This window comes from Notamacropus eugenii, chromosome 3 (assembly GCF_028372415.1).
Source record: "Notamacropus eugenii isolate mMacEug1 chromosome 3, mMacEug1.pri_v2, whole genome shotgun sequence".
NCBI classification, from domain to species: Eukaryota; Metazoa; Chordata; class Mammalia; order Diprotodontia; family Macropodidae; genus Notamacropus; species Notamacropus eugenii.
Genome location: NC_092874.1, coordinates 228,072,767 through 228,098,622, shown reverse-complemented (window position 1 = coordinate 228,098,622; position 25,856 = coordinate 228,072,767). Strand labels below are relative to the sequence as shown.

General features: G+C 40.1%; 1 long non-coding RNA gene across 1 annotated transcript in view; it reads left to right on the top strand.

The window, feature by feature from the left end:
- Nucleotides 1–25,478, top strand: part of LOC140531385 (uncharacterized) — a 41,581-nt gene extending 16,103 nt beyond the window's left edge. The window contains exons 3-4 of the long non-coding RNA XR_011976337.1: nucleotides 11,143–11,258; nucleotides 25,254–25,478. This is a non-coding gene — a long non-coding RNA (uncharacterized lncRNA). The remainder of the gene's footprint in view (nucleotides 1–11,142; nucleotides 11,259–25,253) is intronic.
- The last annotated feature ends 378 nt before the right edge of the window (nucleotides 25,479–25,856 follow it).

Genomic DNA, 25,856 nt, shown 5'->3' with positions numbered 1-25,856 from the left:
AGTTTTCTACTATTCTTTTCATTTTAGCTGCAATGGTTTTATTTCTGAATAAAATGTTTGAATTTTATGTAACCAAAATTATCCATTTTATCTCCTGTGAATCTCCATATTTCTTGCTTTTTCCCCATTTGTGAATCTGCCAAGTTCTGTGTTCCACTAAGCTGCTTATGATAGCATCCTTTTGACTAAATCATGTCCCCATTTTAATTTATCTAATGTATAGTGTAAGATGTTGATCTAAGTTAGTCTACGGTAGTTTTCCCAGAAATTTTTTCTCAAATAATAAGTTCTTCTCCCAATAGCTGAGATTTGGAGGTTTATTAAACATTAAATGACTGTGCTGAACCAACCACGTACATTGTGTACATAATCTGTTCCACTAATCAGCCTCACTCTTACCCACTACCAAATTATTTTGACAATTACAACTTTCTACTTTGGTTTAATATCTGGTACTGTTAGGTTCCCTTACTTACCCTTTATTTCCATTATTTCTCAAGATATTCTTGACCTTTTGCTCCTGCAAGTGAATTTTGTTATTATTTTCCAACTGTCATGAAATTCTTAAGTACTTTTATTGGTATGGCACTAAATAAGTAAATGACTAAATCATGCAGTTTTTGTTATATTGGCATAGCCTTTTGGTGAGCAACTAATATTTCTCCAATTATTTAAATCTAACTTTATTTGTGTGATGAGTGTTTTGTCATTCAAGCCATACAGTTCCTGTGCGTCTTGGCAGATAGATTCCTCTCCTCTCCTTTCCACTTCTCTCGTGTCCTCTCCTCTCCTCTCTTCTCTTCTCTTCTCATCTCCTCTCCTCTACCTGTCTCTTTCTTCTATGACCAAAATCTTTTTGGCCTTTGGGATTACTGGTTTGATTTCTTGATCAAAAATTAAGCCTTAAGCCCAATTCACTGGAGAGCTCATAGATTGGACAACAGGTCCCACCCAACTAGCTCATAGTGAATCTAAATACTAAACTGTAACTCTTTCTCTTTAACCCAGGAAACTTAAGTCTTCCCCTCCCAGTTTAATTTTTTTCTTTTTTATTAAAAGGGGTCATCCCTTGAGTAACTACTTAAAGAGGCCTATTGTTTGAATGGGTGTATCTCACTCAAAGTGAGAATCTGATAATACCTTAGCCTAAAATGGCCAGGGTCATACATTGCATCCTGGCCTATCTCCAGTACTCCAGAAGAATATCATGACACTGGAACAAGATGGTTCTGGAGGAGAAAGTGAGTCTGGTGACCATGCACAGCTCTCTCTCTCTCAAATCCAAGTCAACTGCAAGTCATGATATCATCTTGATGTCATGGTCCTCTTGGAGAACAAAGGACAAACACAGGACTCCCAAGTACTTTAAATTGCCTGTAGTTATATTAAGTAGAATTTCTGTAGCTCTTCCTGTTGGATTTTAAAAGCAATAAGCAAAACTGTAGATGATTTCTTTGGTTTATGTTTTATATAGAAAATTTAACTGAAGTTATTACTTGCTCAGATTAATTTTTAGTTGACTTCCTAGGATTCTCTAAGTAAGTCACCATATTATGTGCAAAAAATATTAGAGAAGTAATAAACTCATTTAGTAGTTTTCAATGGGAAATTAATTGGAGGACAAGGACAAGAATGAAACAAGATAGGCAGACATTACTTGTCATCTGCACTATTGGAAGGAGCTTCTGAATCAATGACATCACAGATGTAGTAGAATATTAAGTGGTACATGGTGTAAGATACTGGCCTACATCTAATTCAGGCCAAACTGCTTTCCAATGTGCATACCAGTTCTTATGAAACAGGGATCCCCTGCACCAGGTGTTTTGCTCTTAGGGTTTTCACACACAGACCTATGATTCTTTTTTATTGCATCTGATTTATATTTATTTAGACTAAATATGCTTATGTTTTCTAATTTCTAATTTTCTAATTTCAACCATAATCGAATAATTTTTATAATTACTATTTTACAAAAGAGCTTGAGGTCTGGTATTACTACATATGCCCCAATTCATTCCTATGTTTTCCCCCAATATTTTCATCGGGATTCTAGATCATTTGTCTTTCCAAATGTATTTTCAGTTTGATATAGTTCTGCAATTTGGTTGTTATAACATTAAATCTATAGTATTTTCATTTTTATCGCAATTGCATGGCCATCCATGTACACTAAATACCTCTTCAGTTGTCTTCCTCTACATGTGTAAAAAGTATTTTGTGCTTCATATGCATAAATTTTGCAAATATCTTGGCAGGTTAACACCCAGATATTTAAGTATTTTGTACTTTTTAATGGAATTTTTCTTTTTGTGTTTCTTTTTGGACTTTGTTAGTACTGCATAGGAATGCTTAATGTTTTTTGTAGGTTTATTTTGTACCCTGCCACTTTACTAAATCATTGTTCATATTCAATGGGCTCAGTAACTGGGCTGAGGCAGAGTCAATGTCTTTTAATCTCCCTGAGGAATTCTCTTGTTTTTCTTAGCAAAGAAGGCTCTGCTTCTCCTTGTCTGGAATTTTGTGATCCCAGTGTAGTCTGCACTTGTGAGTTTTGCAACCTGACATGAACTCTCCTGAGAGAAACTTGTGAGGCTTCAGGGGAAAATGTGAGGTACTTGAGAAAGGCCTGGGTTTCTGTCTTTCATTGTATCCCTAGCACTTAAGACAGTGCCAGGTGCATAATGACTAATAAATTCTTGGTGACACTTGACTGACTGACTGGGTCCAATAGATGAAAAGGTCTAACTCCAGAACCGTAGCACATCTGAAGGGATCTCTATGTTCTCAATATCTCTGATACTACTGCCCCATACAAGTAGAAGACTTCTTTCATGACTTCTTCTCAAGTTCCCAGGTTAAAACTGACATTCAATAACATACATGGTGAACTATCTATAGCAAATGGTGAATGAGGTCTCTGCCAATCCCACAATTCCCTGGGACATTCAGCTTCCTTTAGCTTCATTTTGAATCAGAATATAGAGGCTTCCAAGTTTGAAAGCTAGAGAGAATATTAGGAAAAATCTTGCCCAAACTCCTGGTTTCAAAGATCAGAAAACTGAAGTGCCAAGAAACAAAGAAACCCCATTATCTTCTACTAGCTAATGATACAGTCAGAACTATCACAGGACTTTATGGCTTCCCATTACAACAATTGCTTCTCTTGTCTCTGCAAAGAGCAAACAAGGTCTTAGAGGGACAGTCCAAGGAATTGTTTGAACTTCCACCACAAAAATCCAACACTGTAAGGAAAACATTATTTGGTAAAATTTGGTTACAGTGCTATAAAAATAAAAGTTATTGTGGGATCTGATAGAGCAACAACAGCTACCATTTACATAGCACTTCAAGAATTACAAAGCTCTTTACAAATATGGTCTCACTGGATCCTCACAATTATGATGAGAGGGAGAACGATTGCTATACTCATTTTATAGATTAGGAAACTGAGGCAAACAGAGGATAAATGAGTTATGCAGGGTCACAAAGCTAATAAGTGTCTGAAGCCAAATTTGAACTCAGACCTTCCTGTTATCTATCCACTCTGCTCCTACATGTGGATATACTCTTTGGCTGGGCTGGTCTTCATAAGAATATCTGGCTCTAATGACTGTGCCTGGAGTTTTACTGGGGGATGGAAAATATGTAGAGGTGGAGTACAATTGGAATATGGGATAAAAGAGAGAATTCCCAGAATAGGAATCACCCCCAAATAATGTCCAATCTCTCGTGCCCAATGAACAAGTTTTAAGGGAACATTTAGGACTTCTAGCTGGGTAGGGCCATGGAATAGCTGAGCACCTTGAAATCAGAATTCATTACTTCCTGAGAATACTTTTTTTAAAAATTAAATCAAATTTATTTAATGCTAATTTTCAGTATTTTTATACTTAACGTATGGTATAAATTTCCATAGCATAGTATATTTAAAAAGATAATTACATATGAAACTGAGAATCTATTATGTACAAATTATTACTCCTTTTCAATATAAAACAAGGTTATCATAAAAATTTTTTATCTTTATTTCTTTTTTTCTTTCCTTCTCCTCTACATACTGGAGAAGGGGCAGCTAGGTGGTGCAGTGGATAGAGCACCAGTGCAGGAGTCAGGAGCACCTGAGTTCAAATCTCACCTCAGACACGACACTCACTAGCTGTGTGACCTTGGGCAAGTCACTTAACCCCAATTGCCTCATCCTGGGTCATCTCTAGTCATCCTGATGAATATCTGGTCACTGGATTCAGATGGCTCTGGAGAAGTGAGGCTGGTGACCTGCACAGCCCTCCCTCACTCAAAACAAAGTCAAGTGCAAGTCATGTCATTATTTCTCTGATGGTATGGTCTTCTTCAGCAATAAAGGACAAACACACACAGAACTTTGTATTTGGCAAAAGAAATTTGATTTTCATCCTTATATGTGGGCTTTTATATGATATTAAATGTTGATTCTTTTGAGACTTTACTGAAGAGTACTGGGGAAATATCAAAATAGATTTTGGAGAGGATATAACTAAATCCATTTTGTTCTTTATTTGCCATTTTCCTTTGGATAACTCCCATATGAACCAACTGCAAAAGCTGGTTCCATTCAGTGTCTTCTTAGCTTCTCTAATTGGTACAAAAAGACTTAATTACTTAAAAAGGAAGGACTTCAATAATCTCTGGAATATTCCCCTCCCTTTTCGAGTCTTGATTTAGTGAAGTTAGCTATACAGATAAAGGTACATCTCTTCACTATCTGCTGTAGCTAACAAGCACAAGTCTTTTTTTTTTTTTTTTTTTTGTATAACCAACTGAACTCGTTATCCATTCCTCATTGAGTGGGATAGTGGTGTGGTAGCCCCTGTGATCTGGAATATCAGCATAAATGTTTTTGAACCTCCCTTCAACCTGAAGAAGTGTGAATTTTTTCATTTTCTTTTATGGGATATTTACAGTACCTTATTGCAAAATTTGGGGTTTGTATTTGGTTATAGCCTTTGTGTTGTCTGTTGGTCTTTGTGTGTCTTCTGTAGCTTTTGCCAAACTCCTATAAGAATTCTCCCTTTTTATTTCTTATATTGACCCACAATATATTGAAACCACTTTGGGGAAAGTTGTGATGTGGAAGGTACAGCTCTATAATGAGCAGCCTTCTTTTTCTTTGTCTTGTGTGATATATAAGCACTTCTAGCAGAATTGTGAATGACACACGTTTCCATCAACTACTTGCAGAGAGCCTAGATATCTGTAACCCTCTTAGGGTTACTGGAGAACCCTGGGGGAGAGGCCTAATGGAACCTACTTGGTCTTTAGGCAGTGCAGTTTCAGAACTTTCTCAAAACCATCCCCTGTGTTCCTGTCTGTCTGTCTGTCTGTCTCTCTCTCTCTATATCTATCTATCTATCTGTCTATCTATCTATCTATCTATCTGTATCTGTAAAGACTTTGGAAGAATTGGACTAAACTAGGAACGATGAATACTTTCTTTTTGTTTACATGTAACCATGTGGAGGCACATACGTATCTTTCTTCCCATTTGCTTCTGCCTGTGTCTATTATATGTCTGCATTTATGTGGGTGTGAAGGAGCTGGGTAACTGAGGTTGCAGATTTGAATTGACTGGGACAAGGCAAGGATTTCTAAAGAAATTTCCCTCCCTGGATAGCTGGACTGCCCACTTTACCCTCTGTCCAATGTTCTCCCTTTGCATTAGCTTCTTCAGTAAAGACACACAGCAGGTTCGATGCTCCGGTTTAATAGTTTAGATTTGTGAAACGATGTTTTAATGATTTCCTTTAAGGAATCTTTTTAAGGAATGGTTCCTACAGATTTGCATCTTCATGAGTAGACCTTCTCTTTTACTGGACCCATCCATCCTCCTGTACCACACTGAGCCCAGGGATGGGGACAGAGGCTTACAACTGTTGCTAAAGTGATACAGACTGGACGTACTAGGGGATGAGGAAAATGTCCTCCTGCTCTACAGGTTAAACTGCAGAAAGGGAATAGCTTCCAAGAATAATTCTTAAATCTGAAAGGACCTAGTCTCCTTGTATTTCCTCACCCATGTTCCTTCATCTCCCACCTCTCTGCCTCTGCCCCAGCCTCTTTCCATGCCTAGAATGCTCTGCCTTCTTCCCTGCCTTCCTTCTGCTCTCAGTTCAAATCCCATCTCTTCATGAGGTTTTACCTGGTCTTTCCAATTTTGCATCCTTTCCACATTACTTTCATATCATCTTTCTCTGTGTCTTGTATTTATCTAGATAATTATATGTTGCTTCCCACATTTGAATATATGCTCCTTAAGGGCGGGGAACGTGGTTTTGTTAATTGTTTTTACCTTTCATTGCATTAGCTTAGCCCAGTGCCTCACACATAAGACCTGCTCAATAAATGCTTGTTGACTGACTGACTGTATTTAGGGATGTCTGAAAGCTAATGTTAAGCGTTGGCCAATAAAGAAAAGGCTTAGCTATGCTCACCCTCAAAAATAGGTTCATACCTTTTGCTTAAGTTTGGACAATGAACTTTTTATATTAGGGGATGGAGAAGAGGATTAATGGTCTGGGAAGGGAATAATATAGGGATTTATTCTAGGGCCTACTTTTGGATATATTCACCTTTAATACCTTCAATTTTCATTATGCTACTTCGAACTGGTCATGCACCTGAGAATTACTTAGTGCTATATTAGTACAGCTGTCCATTCATGGATGAAAGAAGTTCCCAAACTTTTCTGCCAAGGCCCCACCTCCATGAGGATCCACTGAGGCATGATCTCTTCAAGGTGAACAAAGCCCTTTATGAAAGTGATCACTGTAGATTCCCACCCCCTCTCCCCAATCTATTTTGTTAAATGAAGAAACTGAAGTTCCAAGAAATTAAATGACTTGCCCAACATTCCTCAAATAGTCCATGTCAAATATGAAAACAAATTTCCTGACTCCAAGTGGAGTGAACATGCTGCCTCTTCTCCCAACTCATGCCCCAGACACATACCCACAAAGTGTCAGAAATTTCTCAATGTACTCCTGCTCTACCCACCATGCATGAAAGGAACAAGAGACCCCATTGGTTCAGGACAGAGCTAGATACTCACCTTTAGTGGTAGATTTTGTTGACTGCTGGGTAGTTGAAGAAACTGGTCTAGGAGGCCATTGTCTCTGCTGAGGCTATTGTCTCTGAGCCTGATGTAGCAGAAGTCTGTCCAGCGGCAAAATCCGTTTTTAAGGTACTTAAGTTCTCCCCACCTGGGGTCAGGAGGGAAAGGCATCTGGGCAGTAGCCAGGCTATAAAGGGTAATGAAGAACTTCTCCCTAGGGCCTGGGTTTTGGGGGCCTTCTACAGCAAGAGAGGAACTGCTTGGACAGAGCAGCCTGTTCTGCTAGGGAAAAGCATGTCTCTTGTTGGAAAGAGAAGTACAGGCACACCTCTGTGATACTGCTGGTGCAGTTGCAGCCCACCAAAATAAAGTGATTATTTCAATAAAGTGAGTTACATGAATGTCTGGGTTTCCCAGGGCACATAAAAATTATGATTACACTATGCTGTAGTCTATTAAGTGAGTAACAGTATTAAGGCTAAAAAATACATGTGCCTTAATTAAATTTTTTGTTTTTTGGTCATTTTTCTATTGTATCTGACTTTGTGACCCCATTTGGGGTTTTCTTGGCAAAAATACTAGTGTGGTTTACCATTTCCTTTTTTAGATCATTTGACAAATGAGGAAACTGAGGCAAGCAAGACTTGCCCACGCTCACACAACTAGCAAGTATTTGAAGTCAGATTTGAACTCAGCAAGTTGAGCCTGACTCCAAGCTTGGCATTCCATCCATGTCACCATCTAGTTGCTCCATTACAAAAAGACTTTATTGCTAAAAATGCTAAGCATCATCTGAACCTTCAGTAAGTGGGCCAAGGTCTCCCAGTGCATCCTGGGTCATCTCCAGTCATTCTGGTCACGGGATTCAGATGACTTTGGAGGAGAAAGCGAGGCTGGTGACCTACACAGCCCTCCCTCACTCGAAACAAAGTCCAGTGCAAGTCATGTCATCATTTCTCTGATGGCGTGTCTTCTTCAGCAACAAAGTACAAACGCAACAACAACAGCAATCTTTTATGCTGCTGAAGGATCTTACCTCCATGTTGATGGCTGCTGACTGATCAGGGCAGTGTTTGCTGAAAGTTGGGGTGGCTGTGGCAATTTAAAAAATGAGGTAACAATGAGGTTTGTCACATTGATCAACTCTTTCTTTCATTTAAAGACCTACAGCAATGTAGAGTTATTAATTGGCTTAATTTCAATATGTTTTTCTCCAGGGAGAAAGATTGGGAACCGTTTGTTGGTAGAGCAGCCAGCAGACACACAATATGTAGTGCTGAAGCTCATTGTCTTATATGGGTAGAGTTAGTGGCTCCCCAAAGCAATCAGAATAGTGCATCAAAGATCACTGATCACAGATCAATATAAAAGATATAATAATAATGAAAACCTTTCAAATATTGGGAGAATTATCAAAATGTGACACAGAGACCTCAGGTGAGGAAATACTGCTGGAAAAAATGGTGCCAAATAGACTTGTTCAATGCAGAGCTGCCACAAGTCTTCAATTTGTAAAACTAACAAACAAACAAAAACTAACAACAAAACAAAAATAGGCACATCTGCAAAGCACAACAAAGGGAAGGGCCTAACGTCTGTATGTGGGAGGGCCTGGGTGAGAAACTTGTGAGTTTGTCTCCCTGTTCGAGAAGGTCTCATGGTATTTACTCATCAATCCATTGATTAATTTAGTAAATTCATACAGAGATTCTACAGATTGTAATCTCTGCTCTTTCCCATTTTGAATTCTTATTTACTTTAGAACTTGGGGTAATAATTGGAAGACAAGGGAGAATATTCAAGGAATTATTGATGACTACCAAATGCTCCATGCCCAAACCCCTCCCTCCCCAAAAAAAGCATCCTCACTCCATTAAGTTTTGAAAATAGTGGCCAAGAAACCATGAAAGACAACAGGGGAACAAGGATGTCTCAGGTTGTGTATTTTCTGGAGCAAGAAATTGCCTGTAGGAGGACAAGGAGATCCAGATGTTGGTACCTAGAACAACTATTTCCCCCTTTCTTTCTTTTAAGCTTCAGAGGCTTCCAGTCTGCCCCTTGGGCTGCCAGGTGCCTAGAGACACTTCAGTGATGTTGATTGTCTCTGCCTAACATGTAGGTGAACACAAGGGACCTGAGGAGTCTGAGTCCTGTGTTACCAGCTCCTGAGGCCTGAGCGTGTACCAGGGATGACTGGCAATGGAAGTGATCAGCCAGGGAGCAGAAGCAGGGACTCCAGCAAGAGGAAGTTCTGAGTGCTGGAGACTGTCAGCTATTGTAAGGGTCACTGGTGTGGGAAAGCAGAGAAATCAAACCTTTTTCAAATCATTTATGTTCTCTGTTTTTACTCTGAAGTTTAGAGCTTGGACCCTGGACAAAGGTAGAAAATCTCATTGAAGGATAGGGATGGAGGCATAGATTAAAAAACAAACACAGCAATTTTTAATCAATGTATCTCATCATTCCCTAAGCTAAATTCAGACCCTGACAGCCTGGGAATTCATCGTATACTGGCATGCCAGTGAGACTGTGAGGAGGCCATTTGTTTGGTGGCTTGAGTATATCTTTTCCTGGTGGGCATCAGCGATACTGTGCTCTTTCTGTGACTCTTGTTGAGTTTGTAGGAGGTGTTTCATTCTTGTTTGTTAATTCCTACACCTGACACAGTGCCTGGCACATAGTAGGAACTTAATAAGTATCTCATGATTGATGAACTGTATGATGACATATTGCATTGCTGAAGTACCTCATGGGTTATACAGGCTACCACAAAGAGTCACAGGCCATCCATGAATATAAACAAATATGTATGGAAAATCAACTACTAAAATCCTTCTGGTAGAGAACAAAAGTAATCCCAAGTGTGAATAAAAAAAATTAGTCGCATTTGTACCTTCAATGAAAAGACTTGCACATAAGTAACTGAAATCAAAGGCAAAATGAGATGACTGAGACAATTAAGAATAGCTCTCTTGTCTATAGAATTCTCCCCATAATAGCCTTCTGAGGATGGTAGTGCAAGTATCATCAGTCCAACTGCACTTCTAAATTTAGGAGGGAAAACTCTCAGACCCAGGCATGTGCATGGAGAGAGAGCCCATATGATTCTGTCTTTCACACATCTTTCTGCCATGTAGTCTTTCTGATGTCTAATTGCAATCCTTCCTCTTCTATATTGAGAAATGTTTCTCTAAACCAGGAGTTCTTTATCTGGGGCTCACATACCCCAGGAGCCCATGGCTGGATTTCATGGGACCCATGAATTTGAATGGGAAAAATTTTGCATCTTTAATTTTTAATAAGGTTTTTTCTTGACTTTTTTGGTAGGCTTGAATCTTGTATTTTATATATTTAAACATCATATTCAGACAAGGAGCCCATAGGTTTCTCCAGACTACCAAAGGGGTCTAGGACTCTTATAGTTGATCTAGGATAGGCCTGGTCAGAGAGGGTCCTGCTGAATGCTGTGTTCCACTATTTCTGGTCCCTAAGTATTCCAAGAAAAAAAAAGCTTCTTTGATTCCAAGATATAAATGTTTGAGAGATAGCTTGAACTGTTGGATAGAAGCAAGAAGACTTGAGTCCAAATGCTGCCTCTACTACTTACCAGCTGTGTGACCCTGGGCAAGTCACTTAACTTTTGAGGGCTTCGTTGTTTAGTCATTTCAGTTGTATTTTGTGCTCATCACCTCCTTTTTGGTTTTCTTTGGAAAGATACTGGAGTGGTTTGCCATTTCCTTCTCCAAATTATTTTACAGTTAAGGAAACTGAGACAAGTGGGGTTAAGTAAATTGCTCAGGGTCACACAGCTAGTAAGTGATGGAGGTCACATTTGAGTTTAGTTCTTCCTGACTCTAGACTTGACTCTCTATCCACTACACCACCACTCTCCTTGAGGACTTTGGGGCAACTCTTTAAGACTAATTTTCAGAGAAAGTGCTAACAACCTTCATTTGTAAAGGGTATTTCCACTCCCAGTGGACTTCATTGTCATACCTTTACATGGCAATATCTGGATATCTACAAAGGGTCCTCACTACCATTCATTGCAGAATCTGGATTTCTCCTGTTGGCACTGAGGATGGATCAGAACCTGAGCACCAGAATATATGTCATCTTAGGTTTTGTCGTGTTGTCTTGAAAGCTACCAGATTGCCAGAGAGTAAAGGTACTGTTATAGAAATATATTCTTGCTTATTGTCTATTTCATTCATGTTTATTCTAGGGGATATAGACCTCAGCCTCTGCATCTGTGACTCTTCTTACAGGGAACTTATTGTTGCAGAATCTCTCTCTCTCTCTCTCTCTCTCTCTCTCTCTCTATCTATCTATCTATCTCTCTCCCTCTCTCTCTCTCTTTTTGCTCTCTCTGTTTCTCTCTCACTCTATCTCTCCCTCTCTTTCTCTTTCTCTCTCTCTGTCTCTTTCTTTCTCTCCCTCTCCATCTATTCAGCTCTCTCTTTTTCTCCCTCTCTCTTTCACTGTCTGTCTCTTTCTCTCAAAGTAGGTCAGCCCTATTCTGGGACTGGGGGAAAGAGACAACATACAGAGAGTTACCTAGAGCCCTTAGAGATTAAGGGACTTGTCTTGAGTTCCCTGCCCAGGGCTCCTAGGCTTCCCTCTCAGACAACTAGAGCCAGGAGAGCTCAGCCAGGTCTAGAGTTATCTTGTTCTCCTCCCTCTCATCCCACCAAGCATAAAGCTCTTATGAAGCTGGAGGATCCCTCTTACTCTTCTTGTTGGGCTCATTCAACATCTCCACCAACCTTACTCTCTTGTCTTGATTCCCTTCACTTCAAGTATCTCTTTCTTTCTTTTTTATTTTTTATGTTTATTTATTTTTAGTTTTCATTTCCACAAAATTTTGAGTTTCAAATTTTCTGCCCATCTCTCCCCTACCACCATCCCAAAACACTGAGCATTCTGATTACCCCTTCCCACAATCTGCCCCCCCTTCTATCACACCCTTCCCTTTCCTTATCCCCATCTTCTCTCTTGTCTTGTAGGGCAAGATAAATTTCTATACTCCATTATGTGTATTTCTTATTTCCCAGTTGTATGCAAAAACAATTCTCAACATTCATTTCTAATACTTTGAATTCCAACTTCTTTTCCTTCCTCCCTCCCCACTCATTCCCACTGAGAAGGCAAGCAATTCAATATAGGCTATATGTGTAGTTTTGCAAAGATTTCCCTAATAGTCATATTGTGTAAGACTAACTATATTTCTCTCCATCCTATCCTGCCCCCCATTTATTCTATTCTCTCTTTTGACCTTATCCCTCTCCAAAAGGGTTTACTTCTAATTGCTCTCTCTTCCCATTTTCCTTCCCTTCTATCATTGCCCCCATGCCACTTATCCCCTTCTCCCCTACTTTCCTGTAGTGTAAGATAGATTTCCATACCAAATTGAGTGTGCATGTTACTCCCTCCTTAAGCCAAGTGTAATAAGAGTAAGCTTCACTTTTTCCCTCTAGCTTCCCACCTTCCCCCTGCATTGAAAAAGCTTTTCTTGCCTCTTTTGTTAGAGATAATTTGCCCCATTCAGTTTCTTCCTTTCTCCTCCCAATATGTTCCTCTCTCACCCCTTAATTTTATTTTTTTTATATCATCCCTTCCTATTCAACTTACCCTGTTCTCTCTGTCTCTCTCTCTCTATATATATGGGGGGGGGGGGGGCGCACTCACATGTGGGTGTGTGTATAATCCCTCCAAACACCCAAATACTGAGAAAAGTTTCAAGAGTTACAAATACAATACATAATACAACCTTTTATGACAGCTAAGTGGCACAGTAAATAAAACACTGGGCCTGGAGTCAAGAAGACCTGAGTTCAAATCTGGCTTCAGACACTTACTATCTGTGTGACCCTAGGCAAGTCACTGAACCCTGTGTGTCTCAGTTTCCCCATCTGTAAAATGAGCTGAAGAAAGAAATGGCAAACCACAAAGTTTTACACATTCAATGAAATGAGGAACATTTCACAAAATTCCGAAAATACATTGGCCTATATCACCTTACAAGGTCATTTTCAACTCACCAGCAAAAGAAAGAGCAAAGACCAAGAAAACTGGCTTCTCTGTCAGCCAAAAACCTGGTCCACGGGAGTATTTCCAAACTAGAAAGGAATTCTCCCCATAAGGATTCTCAAAAAGAGAAAGTTTTCCTGAGTAGAAGCTCTTCCAATGATTCTGTCGATGCATAGGATCATCCAGCTAGAGTCTGCACAAAAAGTGTCCCTCTCTTCACAAGACATACCACAATTCACTAGGTGTTCCTCTAAGCATAAGGGATCCCCACCAAAATCCAGACAACTTCTTCTGGGTCCCTTATCTCAAAGGATAGACTAAATTTCTCCATGGATCCTTGCTATTACCAGGGCAAACCAAAGAAAATTGCAAACTCACTCACCATGAGACAGATATAAGTAGCCTCAGAGAAGTAGCAAAGTATGTCATCTACTTGTGAATTTTAGCCACAGGCATTTTCACCCTAAGTTGTAAGTGTTTTTCTTTCAAAAAAGGAAAGCTTTCTACAACCTTTCAGAAGGAAGAAAGGAAGAAAGGGAGGAAAGAAGGAAGGAAGAAAGAAAGAAAGAGAGAACGGAAGGAAGGAAGGAAGGAAGGAAGGAAGGAAGGAAGGAAGGAAGGAAGGAAGGAAGGAAGGAAGGAAGGAGGGGAGGAGGGAAGGAGGGAAGGAAGGAAGGAAGGAAGGAAGGAAGGAAGGAAGGAAGGAAGGAAGGAAAGAAGGAAGGAAGGAAGGAAGGAAGGAAGGAAGGAAAGAAGGAAGGAAGGAAGGAAGGAAGGAAGGAAGGAAGGAAGGAAACATTCATATGCCACTCGACAGAAGCAATGTAATGATTCCAGATTTCTCATATTAAACCTAATATCAATACTTATACAGGTCTGTATGTAGAGTATAGAGAGTATCAGCATTATCAGCATACCAATACTTAAGACAGAATTCAACAATACAAAAACTATCAATAAAAAATCAAGCAATCAACACATGAAAAGTTTTCAAATTTATACCAATAGAATTGACTTGTAAGGTAACACACATCAGAATTTTTCAGAATCAACTATACATTTATAGCCTAAAATTTTTTTCTGAATTTCTGTAGGATCTTGTAGTCTGGTGTATATGAAAATCAAAAGTACTAGTTAGAGAATATTTTTAGGATTCTGCACAAAAGCAAAGGACCCAATTTTATCCCAGGAAAGATCTTACAAGTAACACATGCTACCTTGGCCCTCACTACCTGAAGACCAGCTAAATTACCTTTCACCCCTTCCCAGAGTTCTCTGGTACTCATAAGAAGATTAGGAGTGTCTAGGCTTTTTAAAAATGTCTCCAGCCTAGGATGATAGAGTCCCCTACAGTGTAGAGGAGAAGAGGTTCCTTGGATCCAAGTTCCATTTAGTCACTAACAGGCAAATGAGATTTTTCAGAGGTATTATACATTCAAAAGGCATTATTGCAACTATAGAAACTTATTCCCCCAACACATGGAAGGCATAATTTTACTCTCTCACCCATATCACCTCATACTCTGGAAAGGAGAAGGGGAGAATATTTATAGTTTAACTTGATTCCTATAGAGCCGAGTCCCAAGTTCTAAGCACAAGACACACACCACCCAGTCCCATCAATGGAAAATGAAAGAAAAGCACATTTCTAAGGTCTTGGCCATGAGACATTCCTTTGTATTTTGATGACTTAAATAAACCTATTCTAGGAATGGAGGGAAGGAAGTAAAGAAGGAAGAAAAGAAGGAATACAAGGCAAGGCAAGGCAAGGAAAAGCAAGGAAAGGAAAGGAAAGGAAAGGACAAAATGCAAAATAACTGTGACAATCGTTTAATGGAGCAAATTAAATTTTTGCAATAGTCATGTCTAAAAGGAAAATATACAACTATATTACATGTATATGCATATGTGTATATATCTCAGCCTGTACATGAAGTTTTTAACCTCTCAATAAAGAAGAGGGTAACATCTTTCATTATTAGTCCCCTTGAATGGTGGTTGGACAATACACTGATCAGAATTCCTAAGTCTTTCAAAGTTGTTTGTCTTTACAATATTGTTATCAAAGTGGAAATCATTCTCCTAGTTCTACACACATCACATTGCATAAGTTCATATAAGTTTTCCATTTTTTTCTGAAACCTTCACCTTCATTGTTCATCATCAGTATATTTCCCTCACATTAATTGTTCAACCATTCTCCAAATAATAAGCATGATGGGAATCCACTCAACTTCCAATTGACCACCACTAAAATAACTCCTATACAGATTTTTGTGTATCCTTGGATAGAGTTTATTTTGCTTAAGATTATTCACATTCTTAATCTATTCTACCTCCAATTTCTCTCTTCTCCATTTTTCCTCCTATTTCCATATTGAATGAAGTGAGATGAAAACACCTAATTTTTCTATTCTTTTCTCCTTCAGGTGACAGTAAGACTCAAGTGTCAGCTGCTCCACTCACCCTTTTCTCTTTGTTTGTTAAAGACCTGTACTTGTGCTCTCTAATTAGGAGATAGTTCTCCTTTTCCTTTCCCTGCCCAGCCCATATATGTTTATTCTTCTTTTAAGATCCTCAATATTTAACAGAATTACCTCATTCCTTCTCTCTAATCAGATTTCCTCTATGGCCCCTAATGATAATAAGGTTCAGAAATATATCATCTCCTGCTACTCAGTTGATGGACCATTCTCAATCTCTTTGCTAGGTTTTCATTCATATCATACCCATGAACTGTGAGCATGCCCAAAAGTTTTGACCTGTACATCTTCTTTCTCTATACTGTATCACATGGCCATGTTTTTAGTTCCTGTGGACAGTATCCTATGGATTCAATTACAATTCCTATGCAAAAGTTTTTCAGAACTACATATACAGCCCTAACATTCCTCCTAAGCTCCAGTCTTGATTCACTAACTCCCTCAACTCACCATGTCCAAAACAGAACTCATTATCTTTCCCCAAAACTTCTACACTCTTTGTCACTTCTCAATTAGTGTCAAGGGTGCCACTATCCTTCCAGTCACCTGGGCACAGTTTCAATGTCATTCTCAATTCCTCCTTCACACTCACCCTGGCTTTCTAATCTATTATCAAGTCTTATTGCTTCTACTTTCACATCCTGACTGTAATTGCCCAGAATGTGCTCCTGGAGCAACCAGAGCATATTTCAAACTACACGTATTTAAATCATGCTACTTTTCCCCAGGACATTTTGGGAACTCCTCTCCTCCCAGACAGGATCACAGGATCAGAGGATCTTGGAGCTAGAACAAGAAGTGACCTCAAAAGTCACTCTTTACCATGCCCTCATTTTGTAACTGATGAAACTGACACCCCATAAGGCAAAGTGAAACTTGGACAAAGTCACACAGGTTATGAATATCAGAATGGCGATTGAAACTCAAGTTGTCTGACTCAAGAGCAGAAGCACTTCAGAACCAGAATATTGTACATAGTAATAGCAATGTTCTGTGATGATCACCTATGATAGACTTAGCTCTTCTCAGCAATGTAATGATCCAAGACAATTTTTTAAAAGACATGATGGAAAATGCTAACAATATTCAGAGAAAGAACTATCAAATCTTGTCAGGCCTAATATCGTGGGCTGCCGGGTCCTCTTACCTATCTCAGGTCTTCAGTGATCAGCCAGATAAACATATGAGAGAAGAGACTGCCAGGGTAAAGCAGAGGTGTAGGCCTTTATTCCAGATACAAGCTACATGTCCACATGCAGGGCAAGTTCTCCCCGCAGGAGCCCCCTTCTCCTTCCCGAGGAGAAAGGAAAAACAACCCCCTTTCAGGCTTTTCTATCCCCATTTAAGCTCTGCCAACTGCATAGTTCGCTCGTGGACCGTGCATGCTCTCAGCCCTTTAGTCAATTAACAAAAGGTGTACTCAGACCACGGACCAGTCTCAAGGGTGGGATGCTATCCCCAGCAAGTTTCCACTGAGAAGAGGTGGAAAACAAGATAACTCATGTCTCACTCCCTCAATTACCAGCTGTTCTCTGGGAGGCCTCATGAGAGCTCATGGTTTCAAGAAGCCCTCACCTTTACCTGACCCAAGACCATTCACATGAGAACTGAGCTTGTGCCCCAACAGAATCTCAATGCAGATGCAAGCATCCTAATATCATTGTGGGGGGGGGGGGGGAATTTTCAAGTTGTTTTTTTCATTTATTCTATTTCTTCTTTCACAATATGACAAGTGTAAAAATATGTGCACATGACTGCATATGAATAACAAGTACCAGATTGATTGCCATCTTGGAGAGGGGGAAAGGAGGGAGAGAGAAAAAAAGATGGAATTCAAAATCTTTTTAAAATGAATGTTGGATGAACAGGGGGGCGGAGCCAAGATGGCAGAGTAGAAAGACACACATACACTAGCTCCAAACCCACAGCCCATAAAATATCTGTAAAAAAGAACCCCTGGCGAATTCTGCAGCAGCAGAAGCCACAGAATAACGGAGCAGAGGAGATTTCTGTTCCAGAGAGCCCTGAAAACCTCTCGCAAAAGGTCCTTTGCACGCCACGGACCCAGGAGCCGAGCCCAGCCCTGCCTCTGCCATGCAGCACTGAAAGGAGCGGATCCGAGAGGGCTTCAGGGACAGAATCTCCAGTGGCTGCGCGGGTCCCTCCACCCACAGATGACAAGGGTTGGTGAGAAGGTCTCTTTGGCGGGTCCAGAGGGGAGTGGGGTGCCCCATAACTCAGGCCCCCTCGGGAGGCAGCAGCGAAGGCAGGAGCAGACTGGGGCTCCCCATGCAGGCAGGAGCTCAGATCCATTGTTGAAGGTCTCCACATAAACCCCCTGAGGGAACTGAGCCCTGAGAGGCGGCCCTGCCCCCACCTGAGCATCTGAACTTGATCTCACACTGAATAGCTGCCCCACCCCCACCCAAAGCCCTGAGGCTGGGAAGCAGCATTTGAATCTCAGACCCCAAGTGCAGGCTGGGAGGATCTGGAGGCAAAGTGGGTGTGAAGAGAATATTCAGAAGTCAAGTCACTGGATGGGAAAATGCCCAGAAAAGGGGAAAAAAAATAAGACTATAGAAGGTTACTTTCTTGGTGAACAGGTATTTCTTCCCTTCCTTTCTGATGAGGAAGAACAATGCTTACCATCAGGGAAAGACACAGAAGTCAAGGCTTCTGTATCCCAAACATCCAGAACAAATATTCAATGGGCTCAGGCCATGAAAGAGCTCAAAAAGGATTTTGAAAATCAAGTTAGAGAGGTGGAGGAAAAACTGGGAAGAGAAATGAGATACATGCAAGCAAAGCATGAAAAACAAGTAAACACCCTGCTAAAGGAGACCCCAAAAAATGCTGAAGAAAATAACACCTTGAAAAATAGGCTAACTCAATTGGCAAAAGAGGTTCAAAAAGCCAATGAGGAGAAGAATGCTTTCAAAAGCAGAATTAGCCAAATGGAAAAGGAGATTCAAAAGCTCACTGAAGAACATAGTTCTTTCAAAATGAGAATGGAACAGATGGAGGCTAATGACTTTATGAGAAACCAAGAAATCACAAAACAAAACCAAAAGAATGAAAAAATGGAAGATCATGTGAAATATCTCATTGGAAAAACAACTGACCTGGAGAATAGACCCAGGAGAGACAATTTAAAAATTCTGGGACTACCTGAAAACCATGATCAAAAGAAGAGCCTAGACATCATCTTCCATGAAATTATCAAGGAAAACTGCCCTGAGATTCTAGAACCAGAGGGCAAAATAAATATTCAAGGAATCCGCAGAACACCGCATGAAAGAGATCCAAAAAGAGAAACTCCTAGGAACATTGTAGCCAAATTCCAGAGTTCCCAGGTCAAGGAGAAAATATTGAAAGCATCTACAAAGAAACAATTCAAGTATTGTGGAAATACAATCATGATAACACAAGATCTAGCAGCTTCTACATTAAGGGATCGAAGGGCATGGAATAGGATATTCCAGAAGTCAAAGGAACTAGGACTAAAACCAAGAATCACCTACCCAGCAAAACTGAGTATAGGACTTCAGGGGAAAAATTGGTCTTTCAATGAAATAGAGGACTTTCAAGCATTCTTGATGAAAAGACCAGAGCTGAAAAGAAAATTTGACTTTCAAACACAAGAATGAAGAGAAGCATGAAAAGGTAAACAGCAAAGAGAAGACATAAGGGACTTACAAAAGATGAACTGCTTACATTCCTACATGTAAAGACAATATTTGTAACTCTTGAAACTATTCACTATCTGGGTACTGAGTGGGATTACACACACACACACAGCACATACACACATGCACACACATATAGAGACAAAGTGCACAGAGTGAATTGAAGAGGATGGGATCATATCTTAAAAAAATGAAATCAAGCAGTGAGAGAGAAATGTATTGGGAGAAGAAAGGGAGAAATGGAATGGGGCAAATTATCTCTCATAAAAGGGGCAAGCAAAAGACTTATTAGTGGAGGGATAAAGAGGGGAGGTGAGAGAAAAACATGAAGTTTACTCTCATCACATTCCACTAAAGGAAGGAATAAAATGCACACTCATTTTGGTATGAAAGCCTATCTTACAATACAGGAAAATGGGGGATAAGGGGATAAGCAGGGTGGGGGAGATGATGGAAAGGAGGGCATGGGGAGGAGGGAGCAATGTTAGGTCAACACTCATGGGGAGGGACAGGATCAAAAGAGAGAATAGAAGTAATGGGGGACAGGATAGGATGGAGGGAAATATAGTTAGTCTTATACAACATGACTATTATGGAAGTCATTTGCAAAAACTACACAGATTTGGCCTATATTGTATTGCTTACCTTCCAAAGGGAAGGGGCGGGGCAGGAGGGAGGAAAAGAAGTTGGAACTCAAAGTTTTAGGAACAACTGTCGAGTACTGTTCTTGCCACTAGGAAATAAGAAATACAGGTAAAGGGGTATAGAAAGTTATTTGGCCCTACAGGACAAAAGAGAAGATGGAGACAAGAGCAGAGAGGGATGATAGAAGAGAGAGCAGATTGGTGATAGGGGCAATTAGAATGCTTGGTGTTTTGGGGTAGGGGTAGGGGACAAAAGGGGAGAAAATGTGGAACCCAAAATTTTGTGAAAATGAATGTTGAAAGTTAAATATGTAAGGGGCGCTGACCGCCACACCATCTGAGACTCCACACTGGCGGACATCAGGTAAACTGAGTCCGGTGCAAGAAAGGGTGAACAAGATGGTGCTGGAAGGGACGGCCCCACCCCTGGTTTGTTTTTGTCACTATAGTTCCAGCTTGTGTTCATTACTATAGCTTCGGGTTTGTTTGTGTGTGTTACCATGGTTCACTGGGCTAGCTGGCAGAGACTATATAATCAGAGTGGTTGCTTGAATAAATCGGAGTTGCTTCATGACCCGCTCTCCCGCCTCATTCTTTTACTTGCGAGCTCCACAGGAGGACAAGCAGCCTGCTGGTCAGGCATATGACTTGCTCCTCTCAGTAAGCTATGCCATCACCATAGCAAAATAAATAAATAAATTTAAAAAAAAAAAAAGAAAATGATGAACAAAAAAAAATAAAACAAAATGAATGTTGAAAATTGTCTTTATATGTAAATGGAAAAGAATTTTAAAATTAATATTTTTAAATCCAATTAAATTTTTTAAAGCCAATGCTCCTGCTGCTGTGGAACAGAAAAGGGAGAACCTGAAGGAATAGAGAGGCAGCATGACTGATGAGTTTTACTCTCTTGAATTCTTGGCATGCTGGGATTTCAGTGTTGTGGGATGATCACACAACCAGGAGTCAAGAGACCTTGGTTCCAGGCAGGACTCTGCAATTTCACTAGCTACATAGTCCTGAACGTTCATGACATCATCAAGAGCAAAAGGAAGGGGTTGGATTCCACAATCTTTAAGGCCCCTTAAAGCTCTAAGGTTATGAGATTCTGTGAATATTCTCCTGAACCTGTTTACAGCTCGCTCAAGAAAATCAGGTTCACAACCTCGCAGTGACAACACCTTTTTGACTGCTCTCTTCTAGCTAAACTCCGTTGCTTTATTCATCACTCTTGGCTTTGGAAGACTTTTAACTCTTTCTCAAACTTAAATCCATCTTCAGAGGAGATACTACCTAAATCAGAACATCATAGATTTGGACTTAGAAGAGGCTACAAAAATCAGTAAAACTTCTTGGGTTTATCAAGAAGGGATATGAGGATGAGGGAGCAAATAACTTCCCCAAGTTATATAGCTAATAAAGGCAAAAGCAGAATTCAAACCAAGGTCACCTGGCAAAAATCTGATAGACTTTCCCTTATACCACAAGTCCTGGAATAGGTTCTTCCCCCAACTTACCAGTGGCCTGCATGTCCTCAAGGCCACCTCTGTATCCTCCTGAAGTTCTGGTAAACAAAGCTGAACAGTGGCTGGGATGCTATCCATCCTCCTGCATGTACAGAGCACATCCCTTAACCCAGATCAGATACATGGGGACATCCTCTCTTCTTAAAATCCCCAGGGAAAGAGGGTCTATCTCAATTCTTCACTAAGTATTCTATGTCGCCCTCCCTTATACATTCCTACACAGCTCCTTCCTTTGGGGAAAGTTGAGCACAGCCCTCAGTGATTGAGTTAATACATGTTGTATCACAACTGACAGTGTCACTTATCACTAAAGCAAATAATTCACATCTATATAGAGAATCAACTTTTACAATGAAAAAAATTGCAAAATGTCAACAAGCACATGAAAAAATCTCTAATAATAAGGGGAGTGGAAATGAAAACAAACCTGTGGTTTCATCTCACACCTTGAAAATTGGCAAAGATGACTAAAATGCCAATATTCAATGTGGAAGGAATTGTGGAGCAATAGGCACACTCATATATTATTAATGGAGCTGGGAAAATGTCTAACTATTTTGGAAAGCAATTTGGAATTGTTCAAATAAAGTGATTAGAAAAAAATCCACATACACTAAAATATATATGGCTACATTTATTGTGGTAGCAAAGAATTAGAAGCAAAGTAGATGCCCATTGGTAAATTAAACAGATTGTGTTACATGAATGCAATAGATTATTACTGTTCTATAAGAAATAATATGGATGATGAACATGAAGTAGCATAGAAAAATGGCTATGAACTGACGCAACATGAAGTAAATGGAGCCCAAAAATATTTGCACAATAATGATAGCAACGTAATGGAAAAGAAAACTGAATACCAAACAAAACAAAAATTAACGTAGTGAAACTAAAAATATCAACCTTGGTTCTAAATTAAAGATATCAGGAGAAACATCTCCACACAACCCTTCTTGGAGGTAGGTGGTCCAGAGGTGTTATACATTGCACATGTCTTCAGACTATTTCAACATATATGTCATTTGTGCTGATTTTCTTCTTTTCTAAAAAAACATCATTTCTTATATGTGATGGCAATCAGAGAGGGGAAGTAGAAGGATAATAACCATAAACATGATGAATATAGAAGAAGGCATCAATAAAATTATTTTAAAAATAAATTTTAAAAAGAAAAGGAAATAATGTTTACAAAGTGTATTCCCCACAAGAACTCTATAATGTAGGTAACACAAATTTTATTGCCTAAATTCAATAGATGAGGAAACTGAGCCCCTGATGATCCCCCATTCTAATCCTTTGTAGACACGTGGCAATTCAGATATGAGGATGCAAAGCTGGGAAAATAAGTAGCCTCTTGTATGGCTCCAGTCCCTGAAGCCCTGAAGGCCAGTTTCCTCATAAAAAATGTGTGCAAACAGCAACGTTGTTGATTTTCTACCATTCAGCTTATGTTGGCCAAGACTGTGTAGGGTGACGTATACATCAAGGGTATCCTTTAACACAGATGTAAGCAGTAATGATTCCAGAACCTAGCCTCATCACATAACAGTATTTTTTTTACTTCCTTTCTCCCCATTTTGTCCATCTCTCTCAATACTCTTTCACATTCCCATCTCGACTTCTGAAAAGGAAAATTAGGCCAAGAAAACTCCATCCCACTGAAGTGTTAGAAACTTGTCTTTTGTCTTCCAAAAGAGATCTAAGTTTTTCAAAAGTAACTCGGAGGATGAAGTAACAATTAACTATTAGTGAATTCATCACTAATACTAGAACTTTAGATGCTAGTCCACCTGCCTCAAGTCAAGTAACATCAACTAGCATTTATTAAGCACATACTATGTTCCAGGAACTAGGGATAAAAAGACAGGGAAAGAAACAGTCCCTGGCCTCAAGGAGCTACAGGTCTAATGGAGAAAATAATATGGACACTATTATGTACAAACAGGACACATTCAATTTTAAAAAGTTGGTAGTCGCAGAGGGAAGACACAAAGATTGAGGTAGGTAGTGAAAAGCTTCTTACAGAAGGTTGGAATTTCTCTGATACTTGAAGGATGGCAGGAAATTCAGCAGACAGGTATAAAGGATGGAGAGCATTCCAGGCATGCAGGACAGCCAGTATAAATGCCCAGAGTCAAGAGATGGAGGGTAGTGTCTGAGAACTAGTGAGAAGGTCAGTGTCACTGGATCATGAAATACATGGAACTGAGTAAGATAGAAGAAGACTCGAAAGGTAGGAAGGGGCCAAAATAAGGAGAGCCTTAAGAGCAAAGCAGAGAAATTTCTATTTGATCTTGGGGATCACAGGGAGCCATGGAGTTTATGGAATGGGGGAGGAGTGATTTGGTGAGACTTGCTCTCTAGGAAGATCAGCTTTGAATGGAGAATGGACTGGAGCAGGGAGAGATGAGTCAGGCAGAGCTACTAGCAGGCTTCTGTAAAAGTCCATCTGTGTAGTAATGATAAGATGGACCAGGATGGGGGTAGTGGCAGAAGAGAGAAGGAGCAGTATAGAGAGATGTTATGAAGGAAGAAATGATAGAATTAAACAATGAATTAGATGAGAGGGGGTGAAGTAAGAGATAGAGAGGACAAGGATGACATGTAATTTGCAAGCCTATACGACTAGGAGGATGGTGGACCCCTTGATAGGAATAGGGAAGTTAGGAGAAGAAGAGAGTGGAGGAGGTGGAGTGGGGTGGGAAGATAATGAGTTCCGTTTGGATATGTTGAGTTTAAGATATCTATGGACCAACCAGTTTGAGAGTGAAGTTAGGCAGCTTGTGATGAGGAGAGAGGTTAGGACTGCATCAATACATCTGAGAGTCATCTCCATAGAGATGATAATTGAGTCCATGGAAGCTAATGTGATCCACAAGTGAAATAGTATAGAGGAAAAAGGGAAGAGAAGAGGGCCATGGCTAGAGTCTCATGGGATCTCCAGAGTTAGTGGATGTGACATGCATGAAAATCCAGCAAGGACAGAGGAGGTATGACCAGTGTGAAGTCACAGTGTGAAGGAGAACCAGCAGAGAGCTGAGTCACAAAATGTAGAGAAGGAAAAAATTCAAAAAGGGAGTGATCAATAGTGCCAAGAGCCACAGAGAAGAAGTTTAGAGGAGTGACAAGACCACCAAAATCTCTCTACATGGAAGCCAGCCTACTCTGCCTAGAGCTAAATTGGTTATGAATCCATTGACGAACAAATTCTAAGTGAGGAGTTTTAGGTAGAGCCTCCAATCCACGGCACCTAGGATTAAAGGCAGTAGCACTCGTAACTAAGGGCCAGAGAGGATAGCTCCTCATTCCAAGTGTTGAGGACTGGGGACATGATTGAGAACTCAGAAGCTTAGATCCCAACACAGAGCATGAGAAGCTCAGATCTCATCTCTACTGCACAATTTATAACCAAATCTTGTACCTAGATTTTACCTGACTTTACAGAGGAGGAACAGGAACAGTGTTCAGGGACCTTTGCCTTGGGGGCCTTTTTGACCTCCTACTAGGAATGACAGAAGGTCCAGGCTATGCAGTCCAGAGATGGAAATATCTATCTGGACTCCTGGAGAGAAATGTTCTGCTTTGGGGTTTAATGGCATTACTTTATCTCTCTGTTTCTCAGTATCTCTGTCTCTCTCTCTCTCTCTCTCTCTCTCTCTCTCTCTCTCTCTCTCTCTCTCTCTCTCTGTCTACACACACACACACACACACACACACACACACACACATACACACACAATAACACACTTATTCATACATACTTACACATAGCTCTCTTTATTTTCTTTCAGTCACACAGGTTGCCAAGTCATCCAAATTAAGACAGATTCTCACCAAAAGATGAGGAAACCAAAGCTCAGGCAACACAGAACATGTAAGCTTAAAGGGATATAAATACAGGAAAGAGGAATTGGGGACATTGAAATAAACCTGACCCTAACTGAGGACTAAGCTGGTCACCAACCAATGGAAACCTTGAGCCATCCTTCTTTCCCCTTTAGAGACTTGGCAATTGACCATCCCCCATTAAACTCATCCTAGGCAAAGTCATATACACTCCTTTATTTGACCAACAGCATGATCAACAGTCTATAGTCTGTGATACAAGAACAAAACCAAAAAGAACTAAGATATATGACTATTGGTCTGCTCTAAACAACCAAGTTCATAAAGGCAGGCCCCATTTTCACAGTCCCCCTCCCTTTCAGAGCATTCTACCCCATCCCTTGTTCATCCTGCTCTCACAACTGCACTGGGTAATAGGGAAATGGATAAATTGTTATTTCTTGGACAAATCCAAGCCCAGTGAGGGGAAGTGATGTACCAGGACTCAAAGTCCTAGGTCAGGGCCAGCATAAGAACCCAGACTTCCAAGGCATCTCATGATTTCCACC